This window comes from Brachyhypopomus gauderio, chromosome 2 (genome assembly GCF_052324685.1).
Source record: "Brachyhypopomus gauderio isolate BG-103 chromosome 2, BGAUD_0.2, whole genome shotgun sequence".
Taxonomy (NCBI): Eukaryota; Metazoa; Chordata; class Actinopteri; order Gymnotiformes; family Hypopomidae; genus Brachyhypopomus; species Brachyhypopomus gauderio.
Genome location: NC_135212.1, coordinates 36,367,850 through 36,375,387, shown reverse-complemented (window position 1 = coordinate 36,375,387; position 7,538 = coordinate 36,367,850). Strand labels below are relative to the sequence as shown.

Genomic DNA, 7,538 nt, shown 5'->3' with positions numbered 1-7,538 from the left:
AAAATTACAAGCATATGTTGAATGAAATTTGACTTTTATTTGTAACATTCTCTAAACGTGAGTTTCAAAGGGCACTTTCATTGGGCAAAATTGGTGGTGCTTTAGACAATTCAGCAATGTTCTCACATGACTCCAGTTCAGAGATGTTTCTTTTGTTTCCATGGGATTTGCCTTTATTTCTCACCTTTATTTCTGAAACACACTGCTCCTTACTTTCCATACTCTGCTGAGATCACTGCAGATCTTTTGTGTAGTGTCTTGTTACAGCTCCCCCTGGTGGAGGAACCGATAGCAGTAGGGTCTGCAGCAGAGGTGGAAAGAGTACTGAAAAATTGTAATTGAGTAAAAGTACTTTTACTTTGCCTAAATTCTACTCAGAGTAAAAGTAAAATTACCCATCTCAAAATGTACTCGAGTAAAAGTACAAAATTACTTCATTTTAAATGTAATTTGAGTAAAAGTTACTTAGTTACTGTCAGTTATTTAATGCAAAAAATTATGTCATGAATCAAATTCTGCATAAGTTGTTTTAATCAATTTCAAAGCGTATTTAAGTGCACATCCACACTTGCAAAAGATCAGCTGGGCTCAGGAACATACTTCCTCACAGCACAAGGACAATCACAACACTATGATAAGAATAAATGCATTATTCAAAAAACAAAATGCACACAAAATTAAATGCCCACAAGATACCACAAATCAAACTAAAATGTAACAGGATTCCACTACTCACAATAAAATGCCACAGGATCCCACAACTCAAAATAAAACAAAATGCGAACAGGCTTCCACTATTTAAAACGCTCACAGGATCCAACTATTCAAAATACAGTGCCCACAGGATTCCACTTTTCACAATAAAATTCACAACAAAAACCCTTCCCAAAATAAACAAAGAACGGATAGGAAGAGATAAAGCAGGGGGAAAACTTGAGGTAGGCTAGTAAGCAGCGCAGGAAATAGTTACTCAAATAAGTAGTAGAAAATCAAGAGAGACCGACTGACCGAGAGTACCAAAGAGAGAAAGAGAGACAGACAGACAAACAGACAAACAGATAATCTAGGTTACTGACCATGCTCCAGTCAGTGTGGTACCACTTGGCTCCACAGGCCTTGGTATGGCAGCTCTGCTGGCTGAGTGGCTTGTCCAGCGAGGAGCATTCATATGGTGGCACCACTGTGAATCCCTCGTCTGACCTCATCAAACACACTACTGCCCTCTGCTGGCTGCCTGTGCCACACTCTGCAGAGCACTTGGAATCCAGACAGTGAAGGCCATTAAGCAAGACCCATCAATTACTGAAACGAGTTGCTCAATATGTCACTCAAGTATAATATATTCAGTGGATGTGAGAACCCTCATGGATCATTTTAGCAATCACAAGTCAATCACAAAATCACAAAGACTTCATTGAGAGTTCAGATGTCAAGATAATTCTTACTCACAGTCACAAATTTCACTAAGTAATGTCCATTATTATGTGATACAAGACATAACTTTTTATAATGAATTTGTGATTGTGTGATGTCCTGTGGGCTCACCTGACCCCATGGCCCAGCAAACCACTCAGTCCGGCTCTCGCAGGGTCCACTGTTGCAGACCTGCACCTCTGGGGGGCGCTCAGACCCACAACCCTCTAGAGGCAGAGTGCTAATGTGGTTTGTGAGACAGACCACACTGCGACTGCGCACCCCAATCCTACACTCTGCTGAGCACTGAGAGAGAAGCAGGGTAGACAAGCATTATTACTGGTGGTGGTGTTGATTCTACATATCACAGTTTTTGTTCTTCTGGGCAGAACCCACCAGATCAGCCCAGTCTGTGTAGAACCAGCTAAGTGTTCACCACCTAAGCCCTGAGCACCAGCTATCCCTGCAGTCCCTCCCCTTTGCCCATTTATTGGCCTCCTGCTCAGAAGGCCCGTTCCCCTGGCCAATCGTGGAGAAGAAGGGCGACCTGTGGCCACTCATAGGGCTCCAATCGGAATGGAGCTGCCATTCGCTGCAGATCTTCAGCTGGCACGGACTGCTGCTCTCGGGCCGTGGCAGGTGGCGGCAGCGGGAGGTGTGCACGTTGAGCGTGCGGTTGGCGTAGGTCTGCCGGCACAGAACCTGCCGGTGCTGCACGCCCAGACCACAAGGTTTACTGCACTCGGACCACTCACCAATATCCCAGCTGCCCAAGAAGAAGGAGACAAGAAGCCAGGGCATCAGATACTGCTTACTGATGAATATCGACAACACTGTTTTGCCTGTCCACTGAGAGAGTTATCTCAAGGCTGGACTTTGTGTGTGTGTGTGTGTGTGTGTGTGTGTGTGTGTGTGTGTGTGTGTGTGTGTGTGTGTGTGTGTGTGTGTGTAAGAGAGAGAGATAGAGAGATGGAGAGAGAGTCCTCACAAGGCAGGACAAGGCTGGATATTGCAGGGCTCCTCCTAGGGGGCTGGGTTTGGCAGTGCTGTCACATAGGCTGTCTGACACAGGCTTTTGAGTGGCTCGATAGACACAACCAAACACAGTATGGCTGCTGCCTGCATGCAGGTATATGGTGACCCTATCACAGGCAGTTGTGAAAGTGGATTGTAGAAAGTGGCATATGTAAATGTGCCATATTTTGTCAATTGTGATTTTTTACACCGCAATCGAAATTTGTCCTCCACTTTTAACCCATCTGTGCAGTTAACACACACACCCACACACACACACACACACACACACACACACACACACACAAACACACACACACACCCACACACCCACACACCAGTGATTACTAGGGGACTGTGGTGCACACATGCCCAGAGCGGTGGGCAGCCCTAGCCCGGCGCCCGGGGAGCAGTTGGGATTAGGTGCCTTGCTCAAGGGCACCTCAGTCTCAGGTCTGGGAATCAAACCCACAACCCTCCGGTCACAAGACCAGTTCCCTACCACCAGGCCATGGCTGCCCATGCAGTTCTGACCCTTCCCACAGGTGGTGCTGCAGTCAGTCGTCTTGGGGAGTTTCCAATTGTATTTTCTGTGCGTGTGGAGCAGCAGCAGGTACCTGATTCTCAGGTATATGAGAGGGGTACCTGTGCCCACCTGCCTGTTCATGCACATTCTGAAATGTTCTGCCATATTGCTCATACCCCACACCTCCATTCACAGTGTTCCCTACAGAAAACAGGGTCCTGCTGTATCCAAACGGTACCATATGTACAGGCTCAGAGTAACAACCTTCACTAGGTAGGAATTCTTTAGTATGACATTCAAAGTTATGGTCAGAGCCATGATAAAGGTTAAAGTTAGTCTTTGACCTGAGATTAAGATTAGGATTAGGGAAAGCAATGTTTAAGATGGGTCAACCTTTTCTGAGTCACCGGTAGTACCACTGGTATTCTCTGAAGTCAGGATATACTCATAGAGCACTCCAGGATTAGGTTGCTTGTAGATAATCTAAATGGTAAAATAGCAGAGACATCCATTCATGTGTAGGGGTTTCAAAAAGATTTTAGGGGTGGAGAGATATAATGCATAAGGTTTTGGTAAGGTTGCTACTCAATCTCTTGTAACATACATCTACTGATGCAACCTGGACACATCATCAGTAATGTTACCTGGGGTCACAGAGTGTTTCGGGTCTTTCAACATCATACACTCTCACCCAAGCGACCCAGCCGGGGTTGATCAGGCCCCAGGTTGTGTCCATGTAGCGCTACCCCACCCACGGGTCTCCTCTTCTTATCCACGTGGCCTCCTTGATGGCCCTTTGTTTGTTGGCCCCTGTGATGCCCAATATGTTATATGTCTTGCAAAGCGACTGGCCCGCAAATCCTCTGCCTCCCACCTCAATGGGCACACACTGTGCTCGCCACCTGTTATTCCATCACTCCTCCACTAGCTCAGCATACTTTGGCCTTTTCCTCTCATTGGCCTCCTCAATACGGTCCTCCCAGGGTACGGTGAGTTCTAGGAGAACGATATGCTTTGAGGACCTTGAGAGAAGCAGCATATCAGGTTGCAGTGTTGTAGTTGCGACTATTTCTGGGAACTTCAGTTGCTTCCCCAAGTCAAATTTCAACTCCCAGTCTTGAGCTGTTGATAACAGGCCAGCCGCTGGTGCCCTGACAGCTGATACTTGTTTTTCTCCAGCCCGGACAAAAGCGATGGTGGTCTTTGGTTGGCAGTGGCGCCTGCACTGGACAATTCCACAGCTGATGGTGTTTGCAATGGCTTTCAGGACTTGATCGTGGCGCCAGCAGTAGTGCCCCTCGCCGAGGGCTTTTGGACAGCAGCTGAGGATGTGTTCCAGGGTTCCTCTCTTCAGGCAAAGCTTGCAGGCTGGTGACTCCTCCAATCCCCAGCTAAACACGTTGAATGGGCTTGGTAAAACGTCATAGACAGCCTGGATCAAGAATCGTATCCATATCTCCAATCTGCAATCTCATATCTCCAAAATTGTACAATTATAGTATGCTCCTATTCAGAGCAGCTTCCATATTACAGTACATGTGTATCCTGGGAATCGAACCCTTTTTGTGTTACTAACATACAATCCAATCTTGACAAATGCCATAGTCAACACTACAGCTGTGCTATCAGAGTTCTCTTGAGGTTGGGGGAAGCACTGCAAATGCACTTCCTGTATGGACGGATTGTCCCTGCCACTCACAAACACATCCAGGATCTCATTGGTTGGGCCCTCTGCCAGAAAGGACTCCCCGGCAGTGCTGCTAATTTCATTGGGCCGACGATATGTGAACATGGTCCCACCTCCCTCGTACTTTCCTGGTCAGTCAATGGAACGTCCAGAATGGCTCCACAAAGCTAACGGACAACACACACACACACACACACACACACACACACACACACACACACACACGCATGCATTCAAAAGACTTGTACACATTGCTGGGACATAAACATAGTCATATAGAAGCAATGAAGTTCAATTTAAAAGGATTAGAATATTTGCAGTTGATACAATTATGTCAGTCACATAATGAACTCCCTCTTCTTCTAGACACAGCACACGTTCACCAAAAAGGTCTTAGGAGGAAATTAAGGGCTGCACAGTGTAAGAGTTTTGGTTATCTGGTTTCTAGTAAGGACAGTCTAGTGGGGGACAGTTTACAAGCCACCTTCAAAAAACATTTGACTTATTCAGTCTGTAGAGAGAATTAAAGGCAATGCCTGTTTGGGGGATTGTCTGGAATTTTCCAAACATTATTCAATGTAATTCAACGACTACAGTGATGACCTTGCAGATGCTTCTGTTCCACTGCTTCTCTCTCTCATACACACTCATACACACTGCATTGATCACAGTCCCCACACTGCTGTGATTCGCCTGCCGCCATTGCTGTTCCACATGGTGGCTCTGCCCAGCCCAGACAAGGCCACTTTGGCCTTCTCCCCAGGAGCTCACACCCGGGGCCTCATCACCTCAAACATCTCTGGGGCCTCCGGATGTGGCTCCGGAAATTAGTCCCTGTAATCAAAGAGGCCAACTGGCAGTGTGGGCAAGGGGGTGCTGATGTGCACAAAAGCCCCCGGGGCCAGTGGGGGACGACGGGGCTGTTCCAGGCTGTTCTGACACATGTCCACAACTCAGCGTGGCTCTCATTAAAGCAATGTCTCCAACAGTAAAACACTGACATTCCTCTAGTCACTCCCAAAATAGCACTGAAGCCAATTTCTGTTTCACTCTGTCACACACACAAACATTGACACTGCAGTCTTGAGAGAGCAGAGAGCAGTTTTTAGGGGGTCTAAGTTGAAGAGTTTGGAAATCATTACTGTGATGATGACCCCGTTTATGGACTTGAAAGAAATGGGATGCTTTTATCTTTTCAATAATCTTGCCAATTTTGCAAGCAGGAGGTCATGAACTAATACAACTTTTTAAAATGAACAAAAGTGTAAAAAATGTAAATGATTGAAATATTTAATCCAAACAGGCGTAGCTTATTACAACGTAAAATTTCTGCACATAATTGTTTGTGTGTGAATGTAGTCCAACTCACCAAGGTAATTCTGGCTCCTGACCATCTCGGTCATGTTGATCTTGGAGGCTCCCTCTGGGATCTCCACAAATTTGTGGTAGCTCATTCTGGTCAGGCCGTGCTGGAACAGGCCAGAGACCAGCATCTAGGCCATGTTGGCTCCTCCACACACATCACAACACATCGATCCATTGTCTTCCCAGAATCCAACAATTCATCACATCCAGGATTCTGTCATACACACACACACACACACGTGTGAGGGTGGGGAGAGGGAGAGTGATAGAGAGACATTGTGAGTCTGACATTAGGCATCTGAGGGGCTTTTAAACAGATGATGAATGGGGGGAGGAATGTGCCTTGACTGTCATGGGAACGGGCAAAACTAAACAATCCACAGCAGATATCAATACAACTTAAAAAGCTTTTACTGGAGTTACAGTTACGGACTGGCTGAAGGATCATCAATCCTTGTTCTCAACAAAGTAGACAATAAAGTAAAATGTTGTTTTCTAATAAAAAATATATTCATTTGCTCTATACTGTCTAGTTTGCCACATATGAAATGTCCTGTATCTGCTGGCCTCCAGCAGTCTAGAGCAGAACAAATGCAGGAAATTGTTCCCAAACACACAGCAGTGCTTAGTGTCAGTATCCTACACAGGATTTGGCCAATTTACCATTCTACCATTTACCTGACAGTCCTACTGTCATTTTTGTTGTGTATGATATTACTCCTCCCATAGGTCCCCACGAGGACCTACTATAGAACTGTAGTAGCAAACTGTAGTCACATGACCAAATGGGTGGTAGGGACACTCAGGAGACAGATAGCATCCGTTGCAGTCTGAATCATATTTTCTTGAAATCTTTTTGCCAGACAGACAATGCCAAGGGAGTCATAATTAAAAAGTACAAGAACGTAAAATAGAATGAAAAAAACACACTTGGAAGATAACAAGATGACAAGCCTCTTAAGAGTCACAGGGACTCTGTAGCAGTATTGCTCATAAACATCCTATAAACTCAAATGTCAAACTCTTCCTCATCTTGAAAAAGAAACATCAATTAAACAAATTGAACAAAAAACTGGAGAAAAAAGAATTATTCTAACACAGAAAAAAAAATACAGCCATTATTACGTACAGTAACTATCATATTCCTGCTCGTGGGTCAGTTATATTTCTGTTCCTGGATCAAACACACCAGTGGAGAAGGTCACCATGTCTGAACATATGTCCAACAACCTTTACTAGAAATAGTTGAGCTGCTCACTCTGTTATATTTGCACTTTTACTGAGCTCTTTAGCCTATGATTTAGAAAAGAAGCATCACATGTCTTTGTCCACTAATGGATAAAAGGTTGCAGAACACCATAAGATTCTTCACCAAGACTGATTATAAAATTATGGGTTAGTGGAGAAGTGAGTGATGAAAAAGTGGTTGGATACTTCTGTGGTTTGCTAAGTTTAAAGAAACATTCAGGGTTGGGATTATTTACTAAGATGAATGTGTATCTGCAATCCCCTGATCAGGCTCCTCTTTACAGA

General features: G+C 45.0%; 1 pseudogene across 1 annotated transcript; it reads right to left on the bottom strand.

Moving 5' to 3' along the window:
• Positions 1–483: 483 nt before the first annotated feature.
• LOC143508687 (thrombospondin type-1 domain-containing protein 4-like) lies at positions 484–6,133 on the bottom strand (annotated as a pseudogene). Its single transcript, XR_013129418.1, has 7 exons — positions 6,010–6,133; positions 4,534–4,768; positions 3,892–4,344; positions 3,645–3,763; positions 2,402–2,631; positions 1,546–2,179; positions 484–1,256 (listed from the first exon to the last, which is right to left on the bottom strand). The product of XR_013129418.1 is annotated as a thrombospondin type-1 domain-containing protein 4-like (transcript).
• Between the last annotated feature and the right edge of the window lie 1,405 nt (positions 6,134–7,538).